Genomic DNA, 14,439 nt, shown 5'->3' with positions numbered 1-14,439 from the left:
TTCTGCGATGGCAGTCTGGGGCAAGAAGCACACTTTAATAATTTTTTGCTGAAACACTAATGTAGAGTGGGTGACATATTAAACACAGAAATTTGAGGAAAGAAGCTTTTACTCTAATGAAGTGTTCAATTTAGAGGAAGAGTATGTAAAAATAAAATTATATATGCATGATATAAATCATTAAATAGCTATGTCAGCTTCATTATTTTATCAGAAATTTGAACTCATTATATCAACCACTTAAGAATTATAATACTCCATATCTATCCTCAAGATGACTGAAAAATGCCTTCTCAACTGAAAGATGCCTTCTCTGAACAGTTCATTCAAAATAGCAACAAGAGAGAAAAGAGAGAGGCAAAATCCTATGCACCCATTAATGTATTAATACTCTAAATGAGAGGAGTGCAGTGCTATAATAGTAAGGGAAAGACTACTGGTATTAAACTAATGCTCGAATTAAAATATGAAGGGTGAGTGAAAGTAAAGCAAAAAAAAAAGTGAAGGAATGCTGCTCCTACTCTTTGGGTAATTTGTTTATTAATAAAGCATGCGTTATCCAAAGTATTTAAGGAAACCTGGTTAAAAGAAAGTAACACGGGAGAGGGGAGAGCAACATAAGGGTGATGAGGAAGATATTTACACAATATAACCCTGTGAGAAATTCACAGCAACTCCTCTTCTTTCAGCAGTGGTCCTGGATTTTTATACAGGATTTTTTAATTATTCTAAAAGGTAACTGAAAAAAGTACTCAAGTTGATATTAATTAGATGAACAGCTCAAAAGCTCCAGGATATCATACCTTATTGCAAAACCAATTATGTAATAATAGGTTGCTTAAAATACCTTTGTCGAGTGTGAAAAACCACTCAAGATCTGCAACAACCAATAAAATGAACAATCAGAAAGAGCCACACTCAAAATCGTGAGAAACCTCATAGCATTTTGTTTGCTCTTGTCATCCTGCCTCCCATAGTGAGACCCACGCAGTAGGAAATAAGCAACCAACACATTCCCATTTCCTCCTACAAGAGGGAAGAATAAAAATTGAAATTATTTGCCATTTTATGGCCTAGGATTTGTCCACAAGATTGGTTACTGTCTTGTAAGTCTCAAAGCTCGTAAAGATATGGAAGCATAAGTTGAAATCCATTGAACAATGGCAAGTGCCACAAACTGTAAAATTATTCAGATATTCAGTTTCTTCATGAATCAATCTTGGCATGTTGTGTGTTTTGGTAATTTATCCACCTCTATTTTATCTAACTTATTGTCAAAAATTTGTTCATAGCAGTCTCAGTATAGTTTTATTTCTGAGTTATCTGTTATAATGTTTCCTCTTTTTATTCTGATTGTATGTATTTGAGTATCTTTTATTCTTGGTTAGCCCAGCTAAAGCCCTGTTAATTTTGTCAGTCTTTTGGAATATCCTGCTGTTTGGTCTTTTTGATCCTTTCCTTTTTCTTTTATTTTTTCTGGTCTCTTTTTCGCTTAATTTTATTCTCTGTTATATTTTTCTTTGTGATTATTTTATTTCATTTTAAAAATTTTATTGAAGTATAATTGATTTACAGTGATAATTTCTCCTGTCCAACAAAGTGAACCAGTTATACATATACAAACATTCATTTTTTTTTCTGGTTCTTTTCCCCTGTGGATTATCACAAAATACTGGGTAGGGTTCTCTCTGCTGTATAGCAAGTTCCTATTGGCCATTCATTCCATACACCAAAATGTCCATCTACCAATCCCAAGCAAAAGATGAAAGAAATCAGCTACCAAATCAGCTCAACAACAGATGCTAAGAGAATTTCTCTTGATTGATAAAAAAGGCCACAACTAGAAACAAGATTACAAATGAGGAAGCTCACTAGTAAAGGCAAATATAAAACAAAAATAGGAAATAACCCACAGATTAAATAATATATCAAGGCAATAATCATACAAAAATGAGAGGACAAATGTAGAATATTACAAATACATTTGAAATTAAGAGAACAGAAATGTATAACAATTTTATATATATGTAGAATGCTATATCAAAACCTCATGGGAAATAACAATTTTAAAAAGTTAAAAATAAATTTAAAAAAACGCTCATGGGAATCATAAATCAAAAAAAATTACACTAGACACATTCAGACTCACTCCAAGCACCCCAAACAATATACATAAGAGCTCAAAATACAGTTTAGGAATCTAAGACCTAAGTGAGGGTAAAACAGAGAGGGCCTGCAACCTACCTAAAGTAACTGAACCATTCTCAAGGAACCATTCTCATTCTCACTCAGGTCAGAGAAAACAGACTAAACTCAGGGAAAAAAGAAGTACTTCAAGCACCTTGACTCTTCTGGAGTTGCTCTATTTAATTCATACATGCCTAGACATCTATTCAAGAGACCCAGACCCATCCCAGGGATCCAAGGCCTATATCATGTAATATAGATCCTTCAAAATGACCCCATATGTATCCTAACATGACCCCAAATTTGTCTAACCTCAGCACCCACAAGACCCAGACTCAAATCAGGAACTCATTCATGGAAACTAGACCCAATATATACATCTCCAGGGGATTCCAGATGTACCATAGGTGCCACAGGCACAATCAGAAAAGCCTCACCAACTTCAGACTTATGGTAGAATTCTGTAGACCATATATCAGTTGTCCCCCCAGACTCTATAAGTGGCAAAAACTAAAGTCAAAGTAGATTTAGTTTGGTTCTAGGTCCTAGATGCAGCATATACATAGGACCAAAACTCAGTAGATGCACTTCATAAACATTCAGGGGATTACGATACAAGCAGACTCAGAGCTACTCTCAGACACAAATCAGTTGAAGATCTGTAATGTATGTTCATACAACAGTTGAGGTGGTCCATGACTCAGGCAACTCAGATCTCTAGTGTGAACTCAGACTAAGCTAAGCTAAGCTCAGGAGACATCTCGACACCTTTAGTACCTCTAATGGGCCCAGCCATCCTAAGGTGTATCCAGTGGACCACTGGCCCATGCATCAGGTCATCAGGTCACCTTTTGGAAACTCAGATTCAGCAAAGGGGACTGGAGGCAATGTCAGATCAAAACTGCAACTTCAATTTAAAGGGAAGGATACCACAAGGAATCCCAAACCCACCTAAAGACATACAGATTCAGCTCAGGAGACCTAAATTCAGCTGAGAGGACATTCACTTCAGAGGAATCTGAAAATAGGCCACTTGTCTTAAGGTACAAATGAGAATGTGTCAGAGCCAAATAAAGGGTCCCAAGAAGCAACATGAGGATTCCAGGCGCACCTAAAGAAACAAAGTCTCAACACAGGTATCTTAAAACAACATTTCATCAATACAAAATTCAGTACAAGGGAGCTCATTTCCAACTTAAAGAACCACATGTCAATCCAAGAGAACCCAGACGTCACTCCAAAGTAGCTAAGTGTATACCAATCCATATCAGAGGAGGACACATCCACCAAAAAGAAAAATGGACCCATGTCCCACATAGGAAAACTCAGACCAAACTGAGGAACACAAGCACAGATAGGGCTTCCACAAAAACTACTGGGGTTGTAGAAATATATCACAAAATTTCCCAAACATGCCTCAGGGAGGTCAAAACACACCTCAGGGGATCCATACATGCCTTAGGAATCCCAGGACCAACAAAAGGGTGCTGATAAATGTCACTACATCTAGACTTAGCTGAGACACTCAAGACAACATTTCAAGGGTCTTACATTCTCATAAAATGAAACAGACAAGTTACAGTGAAACACATTCCTATATTAGTTTTGTACAGTTATGGTGAATAAAACCCAAGGAGTCATGATCACCATACCTTTTCAGGGATTAAGACTGACTAAAGGATTTCAGACAATGTGCCAGGTGGATCCAGATCAAACTCAGAGTTTCAGACCAAACTGAAGGGAGAAATCCTACCAAAGGAAACACATATTCAACTAAAAGGTCTCAGTACAGCTGATGCAAACTCTGCAGAGGCAACCCCAAACAATACCACAATACTACAATATTCCAGAACCATATTAAAGGATTTTGTACTCATTACAAGGGAACCAAATCCAGTTTAGGAGACTTAGATGCAGCTTAGAGGGGCCAGAGTCACCACAGGAGATCCCAGACAACATAATAGGTAATCTTAGACTCTACTAAACAAGTCTCAAACTCAAATGAAAGAGCTAAAACCACACACAGTAGATGGCAAATCAACCTACGGATATACTGATCCAAATCAGGCATCTGTAAAGAGTGCCCCAGTGGATCTACACTGAATGCAGAGATTCTCAGAAGCACCTCTGGGGTCATCACATCTATTATAGAAGACCCAGTCTCATTATGGAGATTCAGCTGAGGAGACTCAGATTCCAGATAAGGAGGTTCCACCACAAACCTGAGGGGTTCAGACTTGGTTAAAAAAAGGCACAGTCTCACATCATGGGACACTGACTGACTCTCAAAACCCAGTTACACCTTAGGAAAACATGGGCCAAATTCAGGGTATGTGGAGTCACATCACCAGAGAATCTACTTTTCACTTCAAAAATGTCTCACACTTACCTTAAGAAGGCACAGACCTCATCAGAAAACTCTACAGGGTCTCAGACACTCATAAAATCCTCAGACCGATATCAGGAGATGCATTTCCTTCTAGGTTTCACATACCCACCTCAGGGGACTCCAGACAGTTTCAGATACCCAGGATCTAAGCCTCAATTAGAGAACATACATTTACCTGTAATTAGTCCATATTCAACTCAAGTGACCCAGAATCAGTTTGAGGCAATGATCTATGTGAAGAGATCCCACACCCACCTTATGAGACCCCAATTCAGTTAACATATGCCCAGGCCACATCACAGGGTCTTAGAGATACTTATAGGAAGACCCAGTCCCACTATAGTAGACATACGCACATAGTATGGAACCAAAACTCATGGTGACCATTAAAAACTAAAGGTAAAACAGAAATGCTCAGAATACTCACACTGAGACCCTTGATCCTCAAACTTCACACTAGATGGCTCTAAATTCAAATTAGGGATTCCCCCATCCACATAAAGAGGCTCAGAAACTAACACAGGGAATCACATAAGGAACTCCACATAAGAGATCTAGACTTATCACAGGGGACCCAATCACCTCAGTAAATCCAAGCAATTTCTGAACATGTTCACAGTCAACACAAAGAAACCTAGCCAAACCTTAGGTGAGACAGATCTTCATCAAAGGGTCTTGAGTCAGTTCATAAGACCTATGTACACCTGAGGGTATAGAGATTCAGTTCAAGGAAGAAGGAAATATACAATAGTAGACTAAGTACAGGAAAATGAAGACACACTAAAGTAAATCTGATCTCACTTAGGGGACCCAACTCTGTTCACACATTTCCAGATAAAGCCCACCTACCACAGGGACTCAGTATTCTTCAAGAGGCAAAGATTCTGCTCAGAATATAATGGACAATATGCCAGGTTGCCTCAGACGCAACCAGAGAGTCCCATATCTAAATGAAGAGGCTAAAGACTCAAAACATGTGATCCCAAATGTACCAAAGTCATACATATCTAGTAAAGGGAACACTACTTAATTCATGCATTCCCAAATGACGCTCTTCCAAATTAGTCTTTAACAGAAGGGACCTGAAAATACCCAGAGGGTCCCCAGTTGCAGGTCCTATGCTCATAGCTCCTAAACTCAGTTCTGAAGATTCTGGGCAGCACATCAGGTGGTTTGACAGAATGTCACTGAGTTCAGGATCCAATAAAAGGGCTAAATTCTTGCACATAAAAATCACTAATCGAGGCAATCAATTCTTAATTGATTAAGACTCAGTTTAGCAACCACTAACAACACTCTGAAAAAGCCCCACTGGAAGCAAAGGGTTTCAGACACATCTCATAGAGTCTATATATCAGTAGACAGAAGCTATACTAGCTAGATATTACTGATTCAGCTCAGAGACACCCAAGACTAATTTGGAGAAACACAGAATCATATCAGAGGATCCAGACTCGTTTATGGAGACACAAACCCTTCGCAGGAGAGAGTAGACATCATTCAAATGAGAAGGTATCAGGTAAGCTGAAGACATATATCAGAGGTCCAAACAGTCCCCTCAGTGAGCCCCAAACTCACTTTATTGAGTCTAAGACACACCTCTGGAAGAACCAGTTATAACTGAGGGCTCCAGGTCCAAGTCAGGAACCTATGACATACCTTGGGACACGCAGAATCAATTCAGAAATCAACACACAAAATATACAGGACCAAGAACATACCTCATGGGCCTCAACTACCAAAAACCCATACAACTGAATTATGGTGAGATGGACCTAGCCCTAGGAATAACATATGTATTACCAAGTAATGTGATTTATCACTAGGATATATTAGACTCATCTCGGAGAATACAAATGAATCTTAAATATCCAAGACTAAACCAAGATGATCAAGATTCATCTTGGTCCTAATTCTGGACCATAATTCTGGGGCCTAATTCTACTTTATAGTACCCAGATGCAGATCAAGCATCCCTAGACAAGATCTCTTGTGAGAGCTCAGAATCTCACAAGAATGCCAATGAGGCATTTACTACACAACATTAAAGGGGGCTTAAAACATATTTCAGGAAGCTTAGATATCTGTAAAAACCTCTAGAATAAGCTTATCAGACTAAGATCTTTGATAGTCAACTGTATAATCACTTGAGAACATCAAATTTATTTTAGCATACCCACCAGGACTTGTCTCAGGGACTAGCTGTCTTCAGAGGACTTATATTCAACTCAGACAATGCTAGATATCATGTCAAGTGGACCCAGACAATTTCTAGAGAGTACAAGACCCAGATGGATGGCTTAAGACCTACAGTGGATCATAGTCTCACATAAGAAAACACAGACTCAGTACAGAACCCAGACCTGGGCCCCACATCCCAAACAAAATACCAGTGGGCCCACATTTAGCACAGCAGAACTCAGAGACAGTTCAGAGTATCCATACTCAGCTCAGGGAATCACAGTCATCATTACAGGTAGTCCCTAGGCCAAATTCAGAGAGTGAGAGCCCTAAAGAAGTAACTAAAGTCCCCACACAGCAGAACCACCTGGGCTAAGACTCAGCTTATGCACTACAAATAACACCTTAAAAGGCCCACATTGAGAATATGGGATATCAGACCCAATGCAGGAGACCATAAAGTAGAACCTTCAAGCCATGCTCTGGAGACATAAATTCAATAGATCCCGGGTCTGAGGAACTGAAGCTAAAGAGTTCTGCAAGACACACTGCCACATTAGAAGACCCACTCTATTCAGAGGTCCTGTACCCACTTCAGGGCCAGGACCCAAAGCTGGAGACCAGATACCCACCTTAGAGACCCATATCCAGAATCCTCAACCTACCAAAGGTGATTCCAAGTCCGTATCAGGGGCCAGCACACTCAGCTCAATATATCCTGGACGTGTTTAATGGAGTGCCAGACCAGTTCGGAAGACCACTGTTAAGACTCTGATCAAGAGAGAGACCTCAGACCCAACTCAGACTTCTAACACTGAAGGCATCCTCAGACATCACACAAGGAGGCCCAATACAACACGCAGAAGCCCTTAATTAACTCTTAGGTCCCAGGCCATATAAATGCACACATACTTTTGGTTCCTCCTGAAAATACTCCATGGAGCACAGATCTCATTAAGGCCTACATTATAGCTCAGGCCTCTTAGACAATAACTCAAGGAATCCAAAATCCTATTCAAGGGATTCAAATTTAGGTCAAAAGACCAGATATCCATCTCAGCGTGTCACCATACTCACATTAGGAGGCCTACACTCACCTCGGGCATTCCAGACCACGTAACAGACAGTTTCATATCTAACTCAGAGGTCCAAATCCAATACAGGAATCCCAATATCAAAGTTAGTAGTTTAAGACTAAGCTCCCAAACCGAATATCCATGTCAAGGTATTCAGGCAATCCAGCATTGTCAGAACACAGCTTAAGAGACCTATGCTCTTGTTATATAACCCTAATTGATATCTAGGAGTTTCTGTCCACTCATAGGCCCACACCACCATAATGAACTCCAAAACCACATTAAGGAATCCAGATTTAGATTAGAATACCTAAAACCAAAATCAGAAAACCTGGCCTAAGCTTCGGAGACCCATGTGATTCCATGTGATTCCCCACTGTGGGCTCCTGGACCTGCAGTTAGGGACCAGAAACCCCTATCAGGGAACCAACTTCATTCAGGTATCTTAGGCAAAATATTAAGGATATTAGATCCATCAAGGGATTAGACTTAGCTTCAAAGATTCCAGAAATGATTCACAGTTTGCCAGATCCATGCTTCAAAGGAGCATAAACCCACTTCAAGGTAATCAGATCTTATTCAGGTGACAAAAGACTGACTTCAGCAGACCCTAGACCCATTATTGGACTCCAGAGACACAACTCAGCTCCAAGGACATCCATTTTCCCAAGGAACCTAAAGCCAATTTAGGAGCCCCCAATCCACTTAGGGTGATTCAGATTCTACCTGACTTATCATGTATTTATCCTCAAAATATTAACCATGTCATATATTAAAAGTATTGTTGGATTGACTCTGGTGAAAAAGTCGCCTAGGAATATGATAAAAAAGACAATTATTAAGGTTGAAAATGAATGTAAATCAAACAATTGAGTTTAAAGGATCCAAGTGTCCTTACCTGGAAGCATGAAGATGGTAATGATAATCTATCTGATAAATTTTGCAGTTCCTGTTGTGGTGCAGTGGAAATGAATCAGACTAGTAACCATGAGAATGTGGATTTGATCTGTGGCCTTGCTCACTGGGTTAAAGATCATGCGTTGCCATGAGCCATGGTTTAGGTTGCAGATGTGGCTCAAATCCTTTGTGGCTGTGACTGTGGTGTACGCTGGCAGCTGTAGCTCCAATTCAGTCCCCTAGCCTGGGAACTTCCATATGCCATGGGTGTAGCCCTGAAAAGCAAAAAAAAAAAAAAAAAAAAAAAATCTAACTGAATCTCACAGTTTATAGTCTGAATATTTTGGTGTTAGGTTTCATGCGGAGCAGTTATTTACAACTTCTGTAGCAGAGCCACCTCAGGAGGCCAAAATCATGTCCAATTCTAGTCCATGATTAAAGAATTTTGCTTCTTTAACTTATCCATGCAGTCTCATTCAACATACTATTCTATCTATGATATTTCCTAAAAAAAATTAATAGCAAAATATATTGAGTAAGCATTTCTTTTTTTTTTGATGGGTAAAGAATTCTGAACAATTTTATTGAGATATAGTTGACATAAGTTGTATCACACAAATATTTGATATATGTAAATATTGCAAAATAATTACCACAGTAAGTTTAGTTAACATCTATCATTTCACATAGTTACAATTTTTTGTGATGAAAATTTTTAAGATCTACTCTTTTAGAACTTCCAAATATACAATACAGTATTGCTAACTATAGTCACCATGCTGTACACTACATGACTAGAACTTATTTATTTCACAACTAATAAATATTTCACAAACTAGAAATGTGTGCCTTTTGACTACATTTACCCAAATCGCCTACCTGCACCTCCTGCTTCTGGCAACCACCAATCCATTCTGTATTTCTATGTGTTTGATTTTTTTTTAAGGATTTCTTTGTATTTTATCAAGGATGCTTTAAAAATACCAATTGTTGTTTTATTATTATGGACACATTTTCTTTTTCCTCCCTTCCTTCTCCCTTCCTCCCTCCCTTCTTTCCTTCCTTATTTCTCTCTCTTTCTTTTCTTTTTTTTTCCCCAGAGGTTGCAGATGTGGCATATATCAGTTCCCAGGGCATATATCAGTTCCCAGGGCAGGGACTGAATCTGAACTTCAACTTGCAATGCCAGATTCCTTAATGAACTTCACTGGTCCAGAGATTCCTAAACTACTGTGCCATAGGGGTAACTCCCATAGCTTCTGGTTATCATTTGTGTGTGTGTTTTACTAAATCATTTAATTTACTATGGCTCTATAACCCTCTTTAATATTCAGAAGAGGAAGTTGTTAGAATATTCTCTAAGTGATTCCTCAATGTTGATTCTTCTAGATGAACTCTAAAAATCTAATTGGGAAAGCAATGTATGTAATAGGTAAGTACATACGTGTAATTAAATATAAATGAAAACATCCATATGCATGCATGTATAAATATTCACATACATATTGATAAACAGATACACATATGCATGTATAGATACATATGATTCCTTAAAATTTTGGTCACATTGTCTATAACATTTACATACCACTAAATAGCATTTAATTTTATATTGAAGTCATATTAGAATATCTAACTCCAAATCTTTCTTCATGTATTTCAAAGGGTCTTATTCTTGCACATTTCTTAGAAAAAAATTTTTTAATCTGTATAAGGATAAGAGTATGTCATTTAATAGGATTGAAGCAGATTACGACAACAATCAAATGAGGTAATTAAATCAATATGTAAAGGAAGCGCTTCCTACAATAGCCAGCACAAAATAAGTATTAGATGGTTTATTTATTTACTTACTTGCTTATTTTTTAGGGTTGCAACAACAGCATACGGAAGTTCCCAGTCTTAAGGTGAAACCAGAGCTGTGGCTGCCAGCCTATACTACAGACACAACAACACCAGATCTGAGCCCAAATCTGTGACCTAGCTGGCAGCTTGCAGCATCATAGTATCCTTAGCCTACTCAGTGAGGCCAGGGATTGAACCCCCCTCATGGATACAAGTTGTGTTCTTAATCCCCTGAGCCACAGTGAGCTAGATGGTTTTATTTTTATTTGGCCATTTGGTCTGCAATACTTATTCCAATTAATGAAATGGCCCTGTTTCTAATACATTACCATTTGTATTGTGATATATATGTGTGTGTGTGTATATATATATATGTATATATATATATATTTTTTTGTCTTTTTGCCTTTTCTAGGGCCTCTCCCATGGCATATGGAGGTTCCCAGGCTAGGGGTTGAATCAGAGCTACAGCTGCCAGCCTACATCACAGATCACAGCAATGCTGGATCGTCAACCCACTGAGTAAGGCCAGGGATCGAACCTGCAACCTCATGGTTCCTAGTCAGATTTGTCAACCACTGCGCCACACTGGGAACTCCTGTATTGTGATATATTTAACTCATGCTGTCTTTAGAGGTTTTGTTTGTGGATGGTATTGACACATAAGTGTTTTCATCTGAGTTCTATGAAAGTATAAAAAATATGGAGTTCCCCCTCTGACACAGTGGGATTGGCAGTGTCTTGGGAGCTCAGGGACATAGGTTTGATCCCCAGTCCTGCCCAGTGGCTGAATCTATAGTCCAACTGTGACTTGCAACTGATCCCTGGCCCTGGAACTCCATATGGTTCTGGGGAGGCCAAAAAAGAAAAACATATTTAAAATAAAAACCATTTATGTCTATATGTATATATGAATGTATGTATGTATGTTTATAAGCAGTATATTGCTCTTTAGCAAAATTTTCAGACTATCCACTAAAACTCATTATGAATTATATCTGGATCTTTTTTCCATTTCTTTTGAATAATTCTTGGTAAACTATCTTTTGTTAAGTTCTTTGTGATCTCATTTTCCAAATTACCATCATAATAGTGCACAAAAGATTTCAGACAATTATTTTTCATTTCTTTCTATTATTAATTTATTCTTCACCACACTTGAGTGTGTGTTCCATCATCTTCCTATCCCCCCTTTAGGCCTATTATTAGTGAAAGAATACAATGATAATTTACTTCTGTTACCTATAAAACATACAGAGGAACATAATTTAAAAAAAATATATAGTTTCATAGTTTTTGCTAGTCCCCAAAGAAATTAGGATTACAAATTAACCTTAGGATCTGTCTTAATAAAAAGTAATTACAGTATTTCCCCACTTTTGTTTAGAACCCTGAGATATATTAGGCATTACACTCAGGTGTGCTTAAGACATCAATTAACCTCACCATAATCATATCTGTTAATACTTTATCTTCCTTTTGAATATTGGATAAATTTAAGGGGTTAAACAGCTTATTCATTTTCATACAACTACTAAATTTTGAAGCTTATATTCTTTGTTTGCCTGACTTAATGTTAATTACCATATGAATTATGTCTTGCAGTCATTTATGTTTCTGGTTAAAGTGATTTTAACAGCTACACTATAAAATAAAGTAGTACATTTGCATAGCAGAGAATATGCTTCATGCTCTGGTTTTCCCCATTTTTCGCATATCACAAATCCCTGAACTCTCCCTGTTGATTACATGGAAATTGAGGCTATTCCCAAAAGTTGCCATATACATTTAGCATTACATATTGCTATACACTCTTCCCAGAAGAGGTAATTGTATATTGTTCCTCTCCTTTTTATTTTGCCCCACTGTTTTTAATAATGCATGCCTCTGTAAATATGGTTATCTCCGCCAACAGTTTCCTTAAATAGTGTATCTAATAAATCACAACACATTTTCAAATTTTGCTCAAAATACTCTTTGGCAATTTTTTTTACCATATGTCTTTTTTAAAATTATTTTTAGGGTTGTGCCTGGAGCACATGGAAGGTCCCAGGTTAGCTGTCACATTCAGAGCAACACCAGATCCAAGCCACAGCTCACTGCAACGCTGGATTCTTAACCCACTGGGAGGTGCCAGGGATTAAACCTGCATCCTCATGGATAGTAGTTGGGTTCTTAACCAAAAGCCACAACAGGAACTCCCCATCTATCTTTTGAAAATTTACTTTCTTTAACAACAGAGGGGGACAGATTATTATGTTTGTATCTGAGTTATTCTAAAAATAAATTTTCAAAAATGTGGGCAAATTTTAAAGTTTTGTGTTTTGTTTCATCTTTTGCAAATGGACATAATAGTAATACTATTAGAGGAATTCTAAAAATCAACTGGGTAATAAAATATATGTAGATCCTCTATCTAGATAGCTGATTTTGATAATTGCTTAGAAAATGAGTCATTTTGTGCATTACTCTTTTTTTAATTAGAGAAAAGTTTTCTCACACCTTTTATGGTACCTACCATAATGCATTATTTCCAATAATGCTTTCTTGGTGGTGTTTGCGCACAATTTAACATATTAAGTCTTCATTTGTGTTATCAGTTGATTATATAATCAGTTGATTTTTACTGATTATACTATTTAATTTCAATAACTTAATTGTTGCATTGTGTAAAATTAATCAATAACATTTATTTTCACAAACACATAATAAATTAAAACAAAAGGCCCATTTCACTTAATCCAAATGAAAAATATATATATATATAATGTTAACAAAGTCATAGAAAATTAATGTTTTTCTAGTAAGAAAATGGTAAATATGAAAATTTAATGTTAAGTAGAATGATTTTGGTCAAAAAGAAACCAATCTTTGTGCTAGCAGATTTGAAAGTGCCATTTTAAAAACAATTTTCTAAACTGTATATAAAGGTCCTTGATTTCACTGCTGAGTTATTTACATAATGGTAAACTATTATAAAGACATATTGATATTTTAACAGAAATGGGCCATATGGTATTATTTATGTAGTACATATAGAAATTCTAGGTACATTGTAATAGGAGAAATATAAAGATTAGCAGACATTAGTGTGATAAAATAAAGTGTAAGGAGTCAAATACCAGCTATTGGCTTTTAAGGATTGTAAATTTTACTATACAAACAGTATGACTACGTAAACTGCAAACAAATTCTAGAGAAACTACGGAAAAGTGTTTCTGTTTAACTTGTATTCTGTAGTTATTTAAGAGTATTTTCTAATATGAGATTTGATTTTTAAAATCATTTCTAGGAGTAATTTTATAGTGGGTGAGAATAATGTCAGGCAGTATATTTTATTTCAGGTATAGAAAAGTATTAATATTATGTTTATTGTACAGAGATTGATGTTAAGAGAAGTTGTCCTAAATGGACTATTTTTGTTACATTTGGAATTTTTAATTAAAATACTGCATATATTTCTGTAATGAAAAAATTGAGAATTATATTTTGAAATGTGTCCATTTCAAAGATGCTGCGGCTCTGAATTCGTAAATGTTTTAATTACTCCATTCTTTTCTGCTGCGGTTTTTCTTTTACTTCTACTACTAACTTTCCCAATGGCCGTCTTTAAAAAATACCAGCGCGGACACGACTCCGTGAGAACGATCATATCGCCAATACTGGGGAAGGGAACAAATTATGAATGAATATTTGAGAGCAAATATTAGCTTTTCTGCTTTATCGTTAACAGAAAAGTATAAAACACATTTGGCTGTTCTCACTTTCGTTACTGTCCAGTTATGACTTTCTTTGTTAACCCCTCCTCCACCTCTACCTCTTCCTCCTTCCCTACTTCCTCTGCGGCTGATTACTTGGATACAT

The sequence above is a fragment of the Sus scrofa genome, chromosome Y, assembly GCF_054392235.1.
Source record: "Sus scrofa isolate SSC_HxYL_T2T_F1_AM1 chromosome Y, Sscrofa_HxYL_maternal_Yorkshire_Landrace_v2.0, whole genome shotgun sequence".
NCBI lineage: Eukaryota > Metazoa > Chordata > Mammalia > Artiodactyla > Suidae > Sus > Sus scrofa.
The sequence above is the reverse complement of the archived record's forward strand: the minus strand, read 5'-3'. Positions refer to the sequence as shown.